Genomic DNA, 7,265 nt, shown 5'->3' on the forward strand with positions numbered 1-7,265 from the left:
TCCTTCGCACGGAGTCCGGAAAATACAGGAAACATTTTGTGTAGCTCAGGAGTAAAGTTTCTGGCTGTTGTTTCTCAAAACACGTATGCATGAGCCTAAGATTTTTTTTTTTTTAGTAGATGTTGTTGGATAATAAAATCATCTTCAGATGAAAGTATTAAGTTCAGTCACATTTTGAAATCAATGATCATCAATTTGGTGTTCAAAACTAAAACCCCTAAAACTGTAACCAAGTCTGACATGCATTAATGATTTAGAAAGGCCCAATCTAGAGGGCAGTTAGCCTTAAAGATCAGAGGTTAATTTCACCAAATGCTGTCAACTTAAGCAGACCAAAATAGAAAGAAACAAGGCAAATACCAGCAAGTCTAAATGTTACAGCTTAAGAAGCAGTCATATGTTTTGTTTTTTTTTTTTTACACTTAATAGATCATAGTCTCTGTCTTTCCTCACAAACATATTTTCCTTTTTACAGCTGAAATCCATTTTTTTAAAGACCCACACACCCACCTTCGGCAGCATTAAAATAGTGCCTTTATTAAATATGCATAATCTAACCAATATGATTGTCAAGGCTCACTAAAGAATACCTTAAACATGTTCATCTTTTTTCTCTCATGACTTGCTTTGGGCTTTTTCCTGTGACACATTTTGTGACATCTGACCTTAAATATGAGTTGTTAAATGTATGAGACAAGCATTTTACCTTATTAAGACAATTAAAAGCATTTAGAAATTATGAATCTCTGTTTTTCGTATGACAAGACATGGAAAAATGGCATATGAAATGATCTACATGGTAGAAGTAACAATTGTATTTTTAGCTTTCATCACAAGCCGAAACCCACCGGTACCACAGAAACGTTCTCTATGCTAAGAGTGACGCTGGGAGTTTTTGCCTCTAGTTCTCTTCTCCATTCTGACTGATAACAGGTGAAACTGTGCCAGATATTTATCTGCTAAATCAAGTCAATTATTGGTTGAAATAAGCTAGATTCCAGGTAGGTAAAATAGCACTATATAAAAATATTTACCACGTAACTGTCATCTGTGTCCAAGAGGATATAGAACTTTTGAAAACTTACTTTTGCAACTAAATGTAATTTAACCTCATTGGTATTTAGTTAAACATTTGCACTGAAAACTTCACCCAGCCAATTATTATTCCTTTGTGTTTTTAAACCAGTCAATGCACGTAAATATGCACAAGCACCTACCAGTGTTGGCAACCCAAATAAGGGCAGAATGTGCCCAGTGTCGTAAGCAGTGGGTACGAAGCCCAGCTGCAGACAGTAGATGGCCCAGGGCAGACATCAGTGTCCACATCATTCCAGACCTTGGAGCTGGTTGACCTGTGCTGGGCCTGTCTTGTTTCCAACGACCGTTTGTTACTAATTAATGGACTGGAGCCCATTCTCAGGCGCTGAGTGCAACACAAACCACATGCATTAAACATGACCGTACCTCCCTCTGCTGACAGAGCCAGGAAGACAGGGAGATGGAGAGAGAAAGGGAGACAGAGACCGAGAGAAAGTAGGAGCCACGGAGAACAACATGCACCTGGAACATTTCAAATTACTAAGAAGTTGCTAATGATTCTTTAAAATCTCAAAAATGCAGTTCATTTGGTAGTTTGTATGTTGCATACAGTGTTTCTTGCAGGAGCACTTTAATTGCTGGGACAAACACAAAACTCTCCTATTTGAATTTGGCCAAAATTTGTGAAATTTGTTCTTTGATATAAAACAAGACTGCAAAGACTAAACAGAACATAGGACAGCTTTGCAAAAAGCACATCCAGCCACAGTCAAGATGAGGCTAAAGGTCTAGTACATTCTATAGGAAGGACCTGAGGCTGCTGCCGTTTGATGTACGTGTGTGACACCATGCTGCAGATGTCTTATGAGTCTTATGCCGTCTTAGACAGGAAGATGTCGTCAAAGCTCTTTTCTATCACCGACAATATCTCCCAACCTCTGTCCAGTGTCCCGGTTAGCCGGAGGAGCACGTTACTCCGGAGGCTCAGGTTGACTCAACGCACCACCGAAGGTCAGAGGAGGTCTTTCCTTCCTGTGGCCACACAGGTCTACACGTCCTCCTCTTTCTGCGGAAGTAGTTTCATTTTACAACTTCCACAGTCCTGAGCAAATGTCACAGTTGTCCCAGTTTGTCTGTGTTTTTCTGATTGCATGAACCAGATTCTGCCATATTCACAAAATGTGGGAATGAGGATACAAGTAGACTGCAACTGGTTGTTTGCTTTAAGAATAATTGACAGGACAGTTTAGTGCTGATAGACCTGATGCACCTCCAACTTTCTACAAAAGGAAATTGAATTTTCACTAGATAGAAACTAACTTTGTTTTTTCAACTGTGGAAGTAAAGTTGTTTCGGCATTTGAGAACATCATGCAATGATCTCAAGTTTATTAAGGGCATACAAGTGGGAAGGAATTATTTACTTCAGGTAGATAATGAACGGTGAGCCATTCACACTGCTATATCACCACTATTGTATTTATATTAGGTAGCAGGAAACATTTAGGGTGTCTGAGAAAAGCCTTTCCAAAGATTGGACTTGCCCTTTAAGACTGAAAGCGTCCTTGGTGGCCATCGCCAGACACACACATGCACACACGCGCACACACACTATAACACACGCTAATGCATAAATTGCCATTATCTGAGCTGCCGCCGGTGGCAGAAGCGCCCCCACCAAGATCACCTCAGCTGACAAAAGTTAATTTGCACTAATGATGTTTTACTCCTCTCATTACCTTAAATCATCCCCTTCCCTTCCCTTCCCCTCCCTTCGCCGCAGAGAGGGAGAAAGATGCAAATAGAAAGGTGCAGAAAGGAACGCGTCCAACGAGGACCACGAAGGGAGCGAGCCAAAGTAGAATGAGTGAAACACAGGGAGGTACACAGTGGCAGAGAGAGCAGTCAGCAGTTTGTAATTGTTCTGGATGAAGTTGATGTTCACTGGAGCTCTCCCGCCACTTGCTGTTAAATATTTTACACCCTTGTATAATTATCAAAGCTACTCGAGTTAATCTTTGATGGAAGGCGTGTGCACTCAAGTGTCTTTACTGTACAGCCCGCCGCAGTTGTATTTATGTTGTGGGCTTAAGTGGTGGACTTTGTAATGATAACAGAGTCTAAGCTTAACAAGTGTGGAGTGTTTAATGTGTAAATTAGGTTTTTATAATGCAAGTTTGAGCATTATGGTTTAATGAGTGGTGTAATGTAATGAGGGTTTCCTTGTGTTTTGCCAAACTTCTGCCTCGTAGCTGCCATACCGGCTCTAGCTAATTGCTCAAATGTCCTTTTTTATTGTAAATCAGTGAAATGTTTACAGTAATGGTATGAGTGCAGATACTGACTGAAGGACATCATCCCAGCTCCCGATTTCGTTATGTTATACCTGCAAGGGTAGGGCAGCTTACACTTTCATTAAAGTCTGGTCACGCCAGCATTTTACGTGGTAGCCGAAAGCAAATATTCTGATCTTTTTAGGGAGTTTCAAATCAAGGATGCTATTGTCGCTTAGTAACTGTATTGCACCATCCTTGTTTATTTAACCCTCCTATGTTGGAGACTGATCAGAGAGTTTTTAGACTGCTATGAGACAGGCGGTGGCACAACTACTCTACAGGTCTATGTAAGTAAGTAACTAGTCTGCGGTCAACACTGTGTGAGGTCTTCAATGAGAACCAAATATGACTGTCAGTTTCAATACCTGTCAACAGTACTATGCAAAGTCCAAAAACAAGCTGAAATTAGGGTTTCTTGAAGACTTTTCACCACTCATCCAAGTAGCATCTTCAGTTCAAGCCAAGTTGCCCTTGTTTCAGCTTGTTTTTTTTTTGTTTTTTTTGGATATACCATGATCTGGACAAGTCAGACAGTAGTCTGCTAGCTAACATTAGTCTCAAGGTATATAATTTACCAATGCTTGACAACACCCTCAGCTTCTCCATGTCCCTGGAAACCTTTTTTATCTCATTGGTTATTGTGAAAGTACTGACATGATCATCCAGATTTTAAATCCTAAATATCACATGTTTTATTTTGACCGTGTGCATGCGGTTTGGAAATCTCTGAATACATTACATACCTAGATAATCTGGGCCAAACCTCAGTAACAAGTGAGGCCGGACCAGATTTTTCCTCTGATTGGGTGCAGGGTCTGGTATAAATTGCCTCGAAAATACTGTAGTCTGAGTTCAGCTTTAGAGCATAATTTAACCAGTCACTGACTGATTTAAACATCAGAGGGACAGAGCTGCTCTGGCGACAAGAAATGGACACATGCAGTTTAAGAGTGAATTTTTCCACAAACCAGCAGACTCTTGACACTCTTTTGAAACAGTGCCTAGCATAACGTTACACAAAATTGTAAGCATAGTGGAGGAAGTGCTTTTGTCAGAGAGAGCCGTCTGTCTGAAAACTGACAAGACGGGAAGGAAAGGGCCTTTGAATAGGATAATGATAAGATTTGTGCAATGGCCAGGACAAACCTTAGTTGAATTCCACTGAAATGTTGACGGGGGTCTTGAAATATTCAGTACATGCGAGAAAACCCTCAAACATCCTGCTGCTAGAAGATTTGGGCAAGGAAGAGTACTCAAAAGCCTCAAAGAGCTGACGTCAGAAAGAGTAGGACAATCACGATATGAAAAACCGATACAAGAAATTATTTCTGTTAAAGGGTGCAAAACCAGCTTCTGAGGTCCAGGGTGTACTTTCCTTTTCCATGTAATATTAATACATCTATTAACCTATTGTTCAGGAATATTACCTTATGACTCTATGACATGTTCGTCTTTCAATATAAAAGTTCATAGAGTCCACCTGTCAAAGAGCCCCTCAGTACATCCCAAATTAAAATGTGTTCTCCCTATTCTCATGCTCTGACATTAAGCTGGTCAATATTGATTAAAGAGTCCTGGATCACAAGAGTCACGTATGTAAACCGTGTGGATTTCATCTTTTAGTGTTAAGCATTGCTCCCTAGCGTTTGCAGACAATGTTCTCCGGAGAAAGTTATGTGCCACCGACCCTTCCCTCACATCAACTCTGAAACCTTGCAGTCATTAGCAGTCGATTGATGAGGGTAATGGTATTAGTCTGAAAACATTTGCTGCTCCTCCTGAGAAGGAGCCATTTTTACAATTGGTTTAGGGGTTATGAATGTGTGCATGTTCTGTTTGAAATGGGCAGTGTTCATTTTTCATCTGTAATTGTTTCAGGAGGAGGCTTTTAGTATGAGATGAGTTAAGATTCTATTAGAATCCACGAGCTGCCTTTTCTTCTTTCACTCTCTTTGTTTCTTTCAGATAACATGTCTCTATTTGACTCATCCATGCTAAAGTTATGAAGGGCAAAGTGGATGTTTGGAGGTGATCCTTGAATTTAAAGAAATGATAATATTAGATTAAAAAAAAGTCTGGTAAAGTAGTCCTGCAATGAATGAAATAGCAAATCTGTTCTCAAATAGACAAGACGTTTCTTTTACAACCATAATTAAATGAGTGATTGAACATAAAAGTAATGATTTTTCACATAACAACTGTTGTCTCTGGTAATGCTCATCACCATCTGGTCACTTTGATGGCGCCCACAGTGCGTAAAAGGCCTTGAAGAGGTTTCCTCTTTGTTGTCTGTGCGTATCAGTTTCATCTCCATCATCATCCTGTTAGTAGCCAGGAGCACAACGGATGTCAGCCTGGGTAGAGCAGCCTTTCTGTCCGTCGGTGACACAAACGTATTCAGAACCGCACACACACACGCCCGGTGTAAGGAAGGGAACGTGTCATGTGAGTGATGATCACTGGGTATGAAGGGGTGAGGGATCAGGAAGTGGCTTGCGTGATGGATCAAAGGGTTACATGACAACCAGGCGAGGACTTCCTGGTTGACAGGAACATTTCTCAAATGGACAGCACGACATATCAGAGATGATGTGTGTGTGTGTGTCAGGGGGAGTGTGTGTGTGTGTATGAGAGACAGAAAGATAGAGAAAACGAGATCAGCACCCAAAATAGACAGCGTCCAGTATCCAGGATGATGTGTTTTCTTCATCTCTAGTCGTTCTGTCTGTCTGCGCCTTTATCTTCAAGTACAATCATGTTTTTATGTATTCAAAAAAATTCAGCATGTGCAGCTGTCTCACTTACCTTGATCACATCTGGCATAAACATGTGTCTTGGGTGATCTGAAGTGGACAGCTCTAAGTGCGTCCGTTCGCATCTGGCATTAGAAAGCGTCTCGAATCATTTGGGACGTATCCATGTGCAAAACAATGTCACTAGTGCAAACAGCTTGCTGTAAGACTGTAAAATGTAGGAAAAAAATCCATAATAAATATTTTGAAATCCAGTAAACCTAACTGTTACTACTAGCGGCAAAATAAAAATATCCCGATAACTGCAATGGAGCTGAGGACTCATCCTGAGGTCATCCGATAAACAGTAACTCTGTGTGACAGCTCACTTTTTTTTTCCAACTTTGTTTATTGAACAGGTTTTTTTTTTCCCCATACGGACCAGCAACGGTAGAAAACAGTTATCAAAACAATTGTACATCCATACAATTTTACAGCTACATGTCAGTAACCCTCTTGTCCCTTCCTAGCCTGTGAACAAACCTCTTTCAGGTCAGAGCCAAACAAGGACACAAGACAAACAGCATATACACTCAAAACAGCTCACTTAATTAATTTACTTTCATTTGAATGATCCTGTCTCCTTGTTGCCGATAATATTTTGGTGTACTAAATACTCGAAGTTTATGTTACACCTGTTAAACCAGTTAAACCCCAGACTCTTACAAACTGAGTCTTCTCTCATTAATTTAACCAGCTACAGATTCTGATCTCGATCATGGTAAATTGTATTTTTTATGGACATTTCAATCTGTACAGCTAAGTGAATGAGGTAGAATTCTGCTTACACAGACGACTGGGTGGTCCTTTTTTTGTGGCCCAGGGCACACTGCTAAAAGACTGTAACCATCTCTCAATGCTATCCTAACGATGGGATCTCAATATGCCACCAATGTGTCCTCGATGCATGTTGGATACAAAAGTTTTTCTCACAAGGTTTTATTATATTTGTCAGTTAAAATTCTGTTTAAAGTTTGAGATTCAACTTGTTGGTCCCCATGGGAGTACTTTAAGAACTCAAAAAAGGTGGAAAGTTTGAACAATTCTGCTCAAAGATGTGATATGAACTCAGAGAACTGCCACTAAATTAACCTTACGGT

The sequence above is a fragment of the Chelon labrosus genome (genome assembly GCF_963514085.1).
Source record: "Chelon labrosus genome assembly, chromosome: 6".
NCBI classification, from domain to species: Eukaryota; Metazoa; Chordata; class Actinopteri; order Mugiliformes; family Mugilidae; genus Chelon; species Chelon labrosus.